Here is a 12,366-nt window from a genome sequence, read left to right as displayed (position 1 = left end):
TCTTTATCCTGCATACCCTCCTAAGGAAGATACAGACGGAGGCACCTTGGGCCTGCTGTTTACAGATGCCACCATTCCACGCACTGGGGAGAAAGATAGTCTAGAAGAAGATCTTGATAAAGGGAGAGATGTGCTGAAGGGGCATGGGTTCAAAATGAGCAGAAGAAAAGCAATGTTTGTGGAATGCAATTTCAGTAATGGGAACTCTGAAGACTTAGCCTTGAATCTAAATGGGCAGACGGTACCAATAATACAAAGTGTCAAGTTTCTGAGTTCCAGAGTCCAGGAAAAGGTGGAAATGGAGAACAAAACTAGAGCTAGGATAAATACCTGGCTGAAATGGCGAGAGATAAGTGGTGTAGTATGTGACAGGAAGATTATCAGGAAAAGTCTGTAAAATAGTGATCTATCTAGTTTTAATGTCTGGCACTGTATGTTGGACAACAAAGAAGAAACATGAACAAATGATCTATTTCACAGAAATGAGAATGTGGAGATGTATGAGTGGTATAAGCAAGAAAGAACACATAAGGGATACATATGAGAGAGATATGCTCAAAGTAACACCCATAAGAAAGAAAATGACGGAGTGCAGGCTCAGATGGTTTGGTCACATAAAATGCAGTCCTGATAACTGCGCCAGTCAGAAAGTTCAACAGATTAAGAGTGAAGTAAAAAGAGAGAGAGCCAAGAAGTGGTGGGATGTCATAAAGGAAGACGTTAGCATGTGTAAAGGAGGACATAGCATTGAACAGAGAAGTCCTTTGGAGGGAGAGGAGTTATAGAGGGGACCCCAATCCATGGGATTAACACAAAGCTAAAGAAGAATGTATTTAGTTAGTTCACAAAATTCCCTCTGGCAACTCTCAGGACGACAATGGGAGAGAGTCTCTGGCCTCTCACGTCTTGTGCCTGCCTCCCACCAAAACTGACACAGTATCATAGAACTGTAGGACTGAAAAGGATCTTGAAAGGTCTCTAGTTCAGTCCCCTGCACTCATGGCAGGACTAAGTATTATCTAGACCATCCCTGACCGGTGTTTGTCTAACCTGCTCTTAAAAATCTCCAATGATTCCACAACATCCCTAAGCAATTTATTCCAGTGCTTAACCACTCTGACAGGCAGTTTTTCCTCATGTCCAAGCTCAACTGCCCTTGCTGCAATTAAAGCCTATTGCTTCTTGCCTGACCCTCCCAGGTTAAAGAGCACAACTTTTCTCCCTCCCCCTTGTAACAACGTTTTATGTCTGGTCCGAAACTGGATAACGCAGCAATAAAACACTCTGTAGACATGCTAAATGCCCAGTGAAGGTGACTCTGGGCATCAGCTCCATTGCACAGTCACCAGCTGGTTGTGTATATTCATAAACTCTATTGTATATTCATAATCTATTAGCTGTGCCTATGGGCACGTGGGTGCCCAGGTTCTGCCCTTGAGGAGGGGCATCCTGGAACAATCCATTGCGCTACAAGAGTGGGGGGGTCCCTGAGGCTCACAACCACAAAAGAGGCTTTTTGGTGTCCCCCATAGGGTGGCCCTACCGCCCTTTGGGATACAGCGTGCCTCTTATGCCCAGTCATGGCCCGTGCTTGGCTGGCGCAGAAGCAGGTTTGGGTGGCAGTGGGGTCTTCTCTTCCCCGTCCCCAGATCCCAAGTGGTGCCTCCCTGCCAAGCCTGGGGACTACATTTCCCGGCATGCCGTGGGCCAGCGTGGCTGTGCGTGGTGGGGGCGGGGCTCCGCCGCCGGGCTCCCAGTCAGCGCTGCCTGCGGCTGCCGGGCTGGCTGACAGGAGCGCCCCGGAGGGAGCGATGGGGGAGCGGGGCCGCCGGGGCCCCTGAGACCCCGGCCTCCGCCATGGAGCTGGAGCAGCCCGGGGAGCGCCCGGAGCCGCGCGCCGCCGCCGCCGCCGGGGGCAAGGGGTCGCCCCGCAACGGTAGGTGTCGCCGAGACCCCCCTGCCGGGGTCCCGGGGCTGCAGCTCCGCGGGGCCCGGTGCGGCGGGCAGGCTGCGAGCGGAGCCCCCCGCCCCGGCGGGACGTTCGCCAGGCGGGTCCCGCGGGGCGAGCTCGGGCCGGGACCCGCGCGGGCGGGGGCGCGGGCGGGGGGTCATGGCTCCGCGGCCTTTGTTGGGGGGGCGGGGGTTGGACTTTTGAACTGGGGGCGGGCGGGCCGGGCTGTGCCCGCCTGGCGCGGCTCTGCCGCTGGGCGCTTGGGCAGGGCGGAGCAGCCCCCGCCCCCCCCCCGGCCGGGAAGCAGTAGCGGGGGCGGGGGGTTGAAGGGCTCGGGGGGCTCCCCAGCTCGCGGGACTTTGTTTCCCAGGTATTCAGGGGAGCGGGGGCCGGGCGCCGCCCGCAGAGCCTGGCTTCTTATGTCAGTTTCACTGGCTTCCTATGCCTTTGTACCCCTCATTCAGCGCTGGGGTTTAAAGAACACCAATAATGGTGATTTTTGACTCCTAACCACATTCCCAGTTCTCTTTGAATGCTTCCTTCTGCTACTTCCTCCCCTGGCCAGAACCAGCTTGAGATGTCAGTGATCAATCTCCTGTGTAAATAGTATTTGAATATTTTATAACTGTAGAGTTCAGTGGTGTTCCCTCTTGTTAAACCGTGAATCAATAAACTCTATACAAATGCAACCTTATATTGTTATGTGAAACTTGACAAAGAAACCTGTAGTAACAAATGCAAAAATCATGGGCTCTTTCTGCACGTGTGCTCAATTCTTGCATGGTAAAATTCCTTGTGGCTTATTTTGCAACAAGTTTCCTTTTATACAGAGCTCTATTATCACTGTCAGGTTGTAATACAGCTCAAACTGGAGTTTAACAAGAGATACTAATCTTGGTGACCTTTTAAAAGATAATAACTTGGTTAGGTAACTCAAATCAGTAAAGTTCATGGAACATTGTAAGTGCTTGAGGTAAAGAGAATGTGACTTGCAGAAATGTGGGTGAACTTTACTGACTTTCTTCTCTGATGAAGAAGAATGTCTAGATATTAATTCCCTCTAAAAATAAATCAGTTGGTTTTATGCAGCTGTTTCTAAACCATACTGAAGGGGTAGGAGTATAATGTATATTTGTTAAAAATGCAAAAGAGGAAACACTTTTATAAACCCTGAAATGTTTCACAATTTCACTTTGGGCAAAGATCTCTGATTGGTTTTTATCCCTCTTAAAGGGAAAAAATAGTGTTGGGGTTTTTTTTTGGTTTGTTCTACTGTACCTCTATATATGCTGTAGCTGGTCTGGTTCAAAATTTTCTCCTTTGACATTTCTGAATTTCTAGGCTGCACGGAATTGTTCTTTGATCATGTTGGATGCTTTTTCTTCCTGGCTGTGCTGTTCATCTTTTGATTTTCAAAGGCACAGTTTTGGACATTGTTCAATTTCCAATATTCATTTTTTTGAGGAAAGACTTGTTGGAAAATATTCTAACTACTTCAACTTGAAATCTGTTCAGTTTAAAAAAAAAAAAAAAAAAAAAAAGCTAAAAGTAGCAGGTACCAAACCTGCATGTGAATTCCCCTACCAATTTTTGTGGTTTGCAATCAATTTTTTTTTTTTAAGAAAGTATATCTTCCCCATGTCTGTGAAGGACCCACACAAATAAGAGAAGCTGACTATACAGAGGAAACAGTTGATACTAACCAGACACACATTGCAGTAAAATGCATAAAGAAAATAATTAAAAAAAGAAACCATTTTCTCTGATGTTTGTAATAGTAATGTAGGTGTTTATTTGTAACAGTTTTTAGAACAATTCAGTGTTATTTTAAATAGAGTACTCCTTCTTAAAGCTGCTAAAAACAAATCTTTCTCTTAAGGAAATACTGAATTGTGTCAAATATATATTACACCTTCAATACTTTGCCACTTCTCTAAATTAGACTTGACTTTTTTTATTGTTTTGGTAAATGTCTATTGCTGTATGTGTGCATCCTCAGTAGTACAACAGTGTTCAAAAATGTTTTTCCCGTGAACAAATTTTTGCCCTTAAGCAATGCACATTTTGAATAACCTTGTTTATTACAGACTACTAAAATAGTTTAATTGTTTTATTTAAGGATCAGAATTGCTTATTTAAGTGTAGTAGTCTTCTTAACTGCAGCCACAGCTAGTGAGCTTACCATATTAGAAGTGTTTTGAATGGATGATATTAAAGAAAAAAAGTAATAGATTGTTACAAAATGTGAAATGCTGGCATAGTATTGAGACATCGCTTAACCTTCAGTCTTTCTAAATCCTACAGCAGGAGTGGGAGGAGAAGGTGATTATTGACTTGTCACTTTGTAAACTGAAAAAATCAATAAACAATATTGAAAATATTGAGAATCTGAATATTTTATTGCCTAATAAAGATTGATATCGTTAGCTTGATTAATTCCTTGAGGTACAATATTCTGATTGTTTTAATTGCATTTTCTATAAAAATGGATTCAAGAAATTTACAGTTTTCTAATATTTCATACTGAGTGAAACTAAAAATATTTTAAATAGATTGCATTATTGGTGGCTTTGGCATGTTTAGAGAAATAAGCTCTTTGTGTAGTTTGTTACTGTGGTAACCTATAAAAACTTGCATCATAATTTGATTAACATTTTTCATGAGCATATGGATGTGCAGTTGCATATGGATGTGCAGTTGTATAACTTCAGTTAAGCAGTTAAAGTTACAACTCTTTAAAGAATATTTTGCAGATGTCAAAACTTAAGACACATGGTGACTTTTTTTCCCTACCCTTTAGAGAACACGTTCTTGCCATTGTAAAACTGAGTAGAGAAACATAGGTAAAATTCATTTATCTTCACAACTTGTTTAAGTGCCAGAACACGAACTATATAAGAGAACTTAACAATCATACAGGGCTTTGACCAAGTACCTTTATGGTTACAATTGATTTTAGATAATTGGTTTAGGGCATTATATTGTGGCATGCGTTCCTTCTGAACTAATGAAAAAAGGCTGTTGAAAAATCACTTCTAAAAACCATTTTTAAAAAGTGATTTCAACTAGCATTGTTTGTCATCACTGAGGGGCAATGTATAATATAATTAAAACAGTTTGTGAAAACCATTATGCCCTGCCTGTATTAATGATAAAATCTGCTAGCTGAAATTGATTTTAAAACTGTTTTAAAATGATTTCTGAAGGTTATCCATTGTAGGGTGAATAAGATCTCTAAAAACCTTTACTTCTTGATTATAGTTCTAAAACAGATGTATTTATATATTAGAAGAGTGTCAAATTTTGAATAAAACAAAGGAATTTGTTGACCAACTTATTTGAATGAAGCTTAGCGTGGGGAAAAAAGGAGACTAGTGTATGTGTGTGTAGGATTTTCAATGACACTTCATTTTTTAGTTCTATAGCTTTCCTGGAAACTTTACATATACAATAACACATTCTTTCTGCAACTTCTCAGCTACTGACTATTTTTTCATCTGAGAGAAAGCATTCAATAAACAAAGACAAATTTGTTGAGGTGTAGTAAGATCTTAATTTACTTACTCTACAACTTCTCTTTGAAGTTTTAAAAAAAATGAAGCTGGTAAGTTGTACAGTAGCAGTGCTATCTTCAATGTCTCTGAATAAACAAAAGTTACTATGTTGTTCTAAACAGATCAGATTTGCTTGTTGAATGTGGGTGGTTCTTTTTTGAGAAAGCAGACCCAATAACAGAACATTGGAGTGAAAGCTGGGAATGGTATGAGAAATATGTAAGTTATTACTAGTCATTAGACAATATTTAACTCATGTAATTTGATTTGAGGATATAAAAATGGACAGAATTGCTCAGATAAAATGAAGGTAAACGTCTTGATTTTTTTTTTAAATACTGTAATCAAGAAAATGATTATTAGGTGTATTCTGTGAATGAATTTAACAATAAATTAAGGTAGCAGTGTACATTCAGCAGAGGTACAATGTCAGCTGTAACTGTATAGTTTGAAAAATCTTGTATTGCTGATATCCTATGAAGTGCTGCAAAGTGATGAGAAAATGAGGGAAAACTTTCAGTTATGCTTTCTTAATGATAGGGAAGCAAACTCATTTTGAAAATGAAGTTATGGATTATCTTAACTATATTGTGCATCCACAAAATATCAACTTCTGAATTGTTATTAAATGCCTTAACCATGTGAGTGTGTGTTGTCATGATGTAAACCAGAAACTCATTTATAACAGCATTCACCAAGAATGAGAACAGAGTTTATCCTGTTAATAAACTGATTATTTAAATAAAGCCTTTAGCAGTGTAATCTGGTAATTCTAAATAACAGGAATTTACATAAAAGACTGGCTCAGGGTTCCATCAGATGGTTGCTGGTGAGCCAAAGTGCATTCTTTCCCTCCAGCTGTATTAAACTAGCCTTTTGATCCTTCTTTTGAGCCTGTAAGCTATAGTGGTTATCACTTTGGAAAGTTAAATGAGGAGAGAAATTAGTTTTGGGGGAGGAGCCCTGTCAGGTCAGTCTTCAATCTTAATATTTTCAGTTTTTCAAATAAGAATTTCAGAGGTTTTTAATGAAGAAATGACTTCCAGTGATGCCTTTAAAAAAAAATGTGCTGCTGACTCGTTAGGTAGAATCAAGAGCTTTAATTTACCCCACTCTATAAATAACTCTCATCCCTTGCCTGATATGAAAACAAGATATTGTTGACCATAGAATTGTCTTGGAAATAAGCTTAAATTTCAGAATCTCCAAAAAGTTAGGCTGGGGTTTGAAAAGGTGGAATGCCCCATTTCTGTTGAAATGCAGTGCAAGTTGAACACCTAACTCCCTTAGCCACCTTGTGAAAATGTCAACTATTTATTTCTATAGAAATGGTGAACTGATAGTTGCTTAAATGATATATTTCTAGTTAATGCTTTGTATCAATATTCATTTTGTAGGGAGATAGGCACCTTAGGTTGACACTTTAGACCCTTTTCCTCCTTAAGCATGCTGAAAAACAGACCAATTTTCTTATGTCAGACTGAGGATGAGTTGCTGTGGTGCACTTTTCTTGGTAAGTTTATCTTGTAGAATATACATGGAGTATTTTACAATATGTTGTAAATATATCCTAGAATTGCCCAGCCCTTGGGACCTAATCACAACAAATTCTCCTGTTATATTGAATCATGGAAGCTGTTCAAGGAGAAACCACAGATGGCAGTAGTAGTATATATTTGTCCTAGCAGAGTCTGAGATTGTATTAGGTTAGTGTGAGGCATTCCTTATGCACTGTTGATTAATCAGCTGGCAGGTGTAATATTGAAAAAATGCTTAGCATCGGGGTGGCTTTTTAAAATTGTGGATGTTTTTGCTAAGTTCCATTGAGTTTGCATTTAGTATTTCAAGTGACAATGTTTCTGGAGTTCACAAGAATTACAATAAAGTTGTGATATTGTGTTCTTTAAAACTGCCCTTCCTGGAGCTAAGTGACTACATGAGGCTCTAAACTTTCTTTAAAAAAAAAAAAACCAAATTGTAACCATGGTGCAGTGAAAAGTTGAATATATGACTGGAGTTCCCCTAAAATGCTCAGGAACCTAAACTTTATTTTCTAAAAATCTCTTGTTTAAGCCAATCTTGTGATTGAGGGTAGGGGCTCATGATTTTTTTTTTCCATATTTGGGGTTGGCAGTGCTTAGTAACAGGCTTACTAATTTTGTTGTACAAAATAGCTTCTTCACCTTTGAATTAGTTAGTTGGCTGATTTGAATAATATATTGCAGAAAGTTAAAAGTAGTTAAAAGCATTCAGTGCATATCCTTATTCTGTAAAATATATGAGATAGGGACTCTTTTTTTTTTGGTCCATGGGTAGCTTCATTTGAGGTAGTATCAAATGACTTATAAAAAAAGTAATGCAATGTCCTTGATTTCATTTATCTGTAAGAAATGTAGTGAGCTAATTCCAGTTTTTGTGCATTAGTGCTATTCTGTTGCAAATCAGATTGTTTGCTGAAAATTATAAGGATAACTTTCATTTACAGGGCTAAGGATATAGGTGCAAACTTGGGCTGAGAATAACCCATAACACCTGCTTTGGTTCCTGAATCCTTAATTTACTGATGGGGCTTGATCTTGCAAACTCACTTCTTATTATACTTTATTCAGCTGGTATTGCTGCAGACTGAATTGGGACTACTTGTATAACTAAATTTGCAGGATCTGTACACTGATGATCAAATAACTAGAAAGAAGGGCTGTCGATTTAATCACAGTTAACTCAAATTAATTGTGGTTAAAAAAATTGTGATTAATCAGTTTTAATCACACTGTTAAAGAATAGAATACCAGTTTAACTATATTAAATATTTTGGACATTCTTCTACATTTTCATATATATTGTGTTGTAATTGAAATCAAAGTATGTTTTTTATTAAAAATGTGCACTGTAAAAATGATAAATGAGTACTTTTCAATTCACCTCATACAAGTATTGTAGTGCAGTCTTTGTTAAAGTGCAATTTACAAATTGTTTTGTTTTTGAGTGCAGTTATGTAACAAAAAAAATCTAATGTAAAACTTCAGAGCCTACAAGTCCACTCTGTCCTACTTCGTGTTCAGCCAATGGGGGAGGGATAGCTCAATGGTTTGAGCATTGGCCTGCTAAACCCAGGGTTGTGAGTTCAATTCTTGAAGGGGCAACTTAGGGATCTGGAGTAAAAATCAGTAGTTGGTCCTGCTACTGAAGGCAGGGGGCTCTACTCGATGACCTTTCAGGGTCTCTTCCACTTCTATGAGATAGATATATCTACAATTGCTAAGACAAACAAGTTTGTTTACATTTACAGGCCCTCTTCTAATTTACAGTGTCACCAGAAAGTGAGAACAGGCATTTTCATGGCATTTTTGTAGCCAGCATTGTAAGGTATTTACGTGCCAGATATGCTAAACAATCGTATGTCCCTTCATGCTTCGGTCACCATTCCAGAGGACATGCTTCCATGCTGATGACACTCGTTTAAAAAAAAAATAAAATAGAATAAATTTGTAACTGAACTCCTTGGGGGAAAATAGTATATTGCTTGCTCTTTTTTTTTACTCGCAGTCTGCCATATATTTGATGTTATAGCTTTCTCGAATGATGACCCAACTCATGTTCATTTTAAGAACACTTTCACTGCAGATTTGACAAAACACAAAGATTGTGAGATTTCTAAAGATAGCTACAGCACTTGACCCAAGGTTTAAGAATCTAAAGTGCCTTCCAAAATCTGAGAAGGATGAGGTATGTAGGAGCATGCTTTCAGAAGTCTTAAGAGAGCAACACTGCGATGCAGAAACTACAGAACCCAAACCACCAAAAAAGAAAATCAGCCTTCTGCTGGTGGCATCTAACCAGGATAATGAAAATGAGCATGCGTCAGTCCGCACTGCTTTGGATTATTGTTGAGCAGAACCCATCATCAGCATGGATGCATGTCCCCTGGAATGGTGGTTGAAGCATGGAGGGACATATGACTCTTTAGCGCATCTGGCACGTAAATATCTTGCAACGCTGGCTACAACAGTGCTATGAGAGAGGCTGTTCTCACATCCGGGTGACCTTGTGAACAAGAAGCAGGCAGCATTATCTCCTGCAAATGTAACCAAACTTGTTTGTCTGAGCGATTGGCTGAACAAGAAGTAGGACTGAGTGGACTTGCATTTGTAAGTTCAACTTTCATGATAAAGAGCTTGCACTACAGTACTTGTATTAGGTGAACTGAAAAATACTATTTTTGTTTTTTACAGTGCAAATACTTGTAATCAAAATTAAATAGAAACTGAATGTTGTATACTTCATATTCCATATTGTAATTGAAATCAATATATTTTAAAATGTAGAAAATATCCTATGATTATTTAACAGTGTGTGATTAATTGGGATTAATTTCTTAATCGCTTGACAGCCCTAATTGAAACAGATGAAAGTTTGTTTTAAAATCAAAATTCTATTACCAAAATGTAAACTTTATCTAATTCAGTCATTATGTGAACCCTTATTTTCCCCTTGAAATATTAAACCAACCCACAATCATTTGCATCTCTTAGAAGTACAGTGGTGATTTCCAGAAATGTGGAAGTGCTAATGCCAGGGTCCAGGTTGATTTCAATTGGAGTAATACGATTGTCTCCCTGAATTGTTGCATCAGTTGGATAATATACTCTTCAGTAGTTTATTTTAAGCAATTGTGTAGTATTGCTGTCAGATGTTCCGGTGGCTTTTGTGTTGCACTCTAGAAGCCATTGTATTTTGGTGCTGTGTTGAGATTTTGTAAATCTGTAAAAATTTTAAAAAATTAATAGTTTTGGAATGTTCCCCCCTTACAATTTATCTATATTGATCAATAGTTTTAGCTTTTAATTATATTTGCTCAATCAGGCAGGTTGTACTAAAGGTAATTATTTCCTTTACTAGATTAATCTTGATTTTACTGGCTGACCCCTTTAGTCGTCCTGCTTCCCTTTCACAAGTTAAAATTGGAAGTGACTCTCAAGTGGTATGAATAGCAATTCTCAGGCCTAAGATTGTTAGCAAAGATAAAGAGATGCTTCATCTAGCAGAAGCTGTACTCCAAGCTACCCTCTGTACTCTTTTTGTCATGTCATCCAAATACCAGAAGCAGTTTAGTCTTTGCAATAGAAAGGGTGATTGCAGAGGTTTGGGATGGAGACGTCTGACTTTTGAGTGAGAAAATAACTAAGAAAGATCCTTATTACCTATTCCTCATTTCTAACTGCATATTTTAGTGAGAACAGTTGAATGTTTTTTGTTGCAGAGCTTTACTGAGAACAAATTTAAATGTGCAACACTTCCGAATTACATTTTCCTCTGCCCCAGTGTTAAACTGTTCAGTTCCCTGCCACAGAAAACCTCATTACGCACTTCTCAGGTGAGAATTCTCAATTATAACACCACCTGTTAACATAAAGGGTAGAGTTACAGTTGGGGAAGAATGAGTCTTTGAAAATGAAGCGAACTTTCTATATTAAATATGTTTTTTATTCTAACTTTAGAAGAAAATGTTAGCTTTTGGTTTTATATTAGGTAGTGAATATATTTTCATCCTGTCTTTCTCTCATATAATTTAAAAGATTAGTATTTTTAATAACTCAATTATTTTAAAATATAACTTCTCACTATGATGGTAATTAGTTATAAATCATATTTTTCAGTGAAATAAAGTAATATAAAACTCAACTTGCAGACTGCACTGAAAATGTTACTTTACCACTTCTGAGAATATATTTTTATAGTGAGAATAAGGTGTTAGTACAAGTCAATTACTCTGTTGTTAAGGAGTTAAAGATTATTCTACACAATAGTTGCTAGGTAGAAGTCATTCCACAGTAAAGTAGCTAACTGATCTAATGTCACATCATTGTTATTTAGATTAACAGTTACAAGATCAGTCTAAATCTCTGTGTGGTGAAAAGACAACAGTGTCTTAACCAGAGTTTGCTTATAGAGTCACTGGCATCATGATTAAGGTTGAGTTTCTTTTATAGATCATCAAAATAGTACCTTTTTGTGTGTGCTGTGTACATACTTTCTGAGAATAGGCTGATTACCAAAAATCACCTGGATCTTTGGTGTTCAGATTCTCTTAGGTATAATTGAAGAAACAAGTTTATTTTTGCTTGATACTATTTTTTTTCTTTTCCTTTTTCTGGGGTAAGGGGAGGGCACTTTTTTTTCTTCTGTACATAATCACTAGGCCATAAAGCTTGAATTTTTCCCTTACCACACCTGTCTCTGACAGGACAGATAATGCTGATGGAAATCCTTAGTACCCTAAGGCATGGGTTCTTAACCTTTTTCTTTCCGAGGCATTCTACCTTCCTCGTCCCCCCCCCCATCCCACCCCCAGCCGACATGCTATAAAAACTCCATGGTCCACCTGTGCCACAATAACTGGTTTTCTGCATATAAAAATCAGGGCCAGTGTTAGCGGGTAGGAAGCAAGGCAATTGCCTGACCCCTGTCCCCCCTCCCCATGGCCATAGGGGCCCACATAAGGTTACATTGCTTAGGCTTTGGCTTCAGCTTCAGCCCTGGGTGGCAGGGCACAGAATCCTGGGCTTCAGTCCCAAGTAGTCAGGCTTCGGCTTCCTACTCTGGGCCTCAGCGAATCTAATACTGGCCCTGCTGGGTGGTCCACCAGAAACCATACTTGCAGCCTCCCAGGGGGCCCTGGATTTTTGGTTGAGAATCACCTAAGGTGTAAATATAATAATGCTTTAGTCTTCTACACAGACAGCAACGAAGACCTAGAAACAGTGATGAACAATTCTTCCCTGTCTTGAGGATAAACTTGTTGACATAGGTATCAGATGGTCGAGACCTATGCTTGTAATTCTTTCTATATATAATGCACCC

General features: G+C 38.8%; 1 protein-coding gene across 2 annotated transcripts in view; it reads left to right on the top strand.

Annotated features, from left to right (window-relative positions):
- Positions 1-1,890: 1,890 nt before the first annotated feature.
- Positions 1,891-12,366, top strand: part of NR6A1 (nuclear receptor subfamily 6 group A member 1) — a 189,771-nt gene continuing 179,295 nt past the window's right edge. For both annotated transcript variants that reach the window (XM_030535644.1, XM_030535640.1), the window contains exon 1: positions 1,891-1,936. The gene's annotated coding sequence lies outside the window, so the exon portion shown is untranslated. The remainder of the gene's footprint in view (positions 1,937-12,366) is intronic.

The sequence above is a fragment of the Gopherus evgoodei genome, chromosome 16 (genome assembly GCF_007399415.2).
Source record: "Gopherus evgoodei ecotype Sinaloan lineage chromosome 16, rGopEvg1_v1.p, whole genome shotgun sequence".
In the NCBI taxonomy this organism is placed as follows: Eukaryota; Metazoa; Chordata; order Testudines; family Testudinidae; genus Gopherus; species Gopherus evgoodei.
This window is presented reverse-complemented; position numbering and strand designations above follow the sequence as displayed.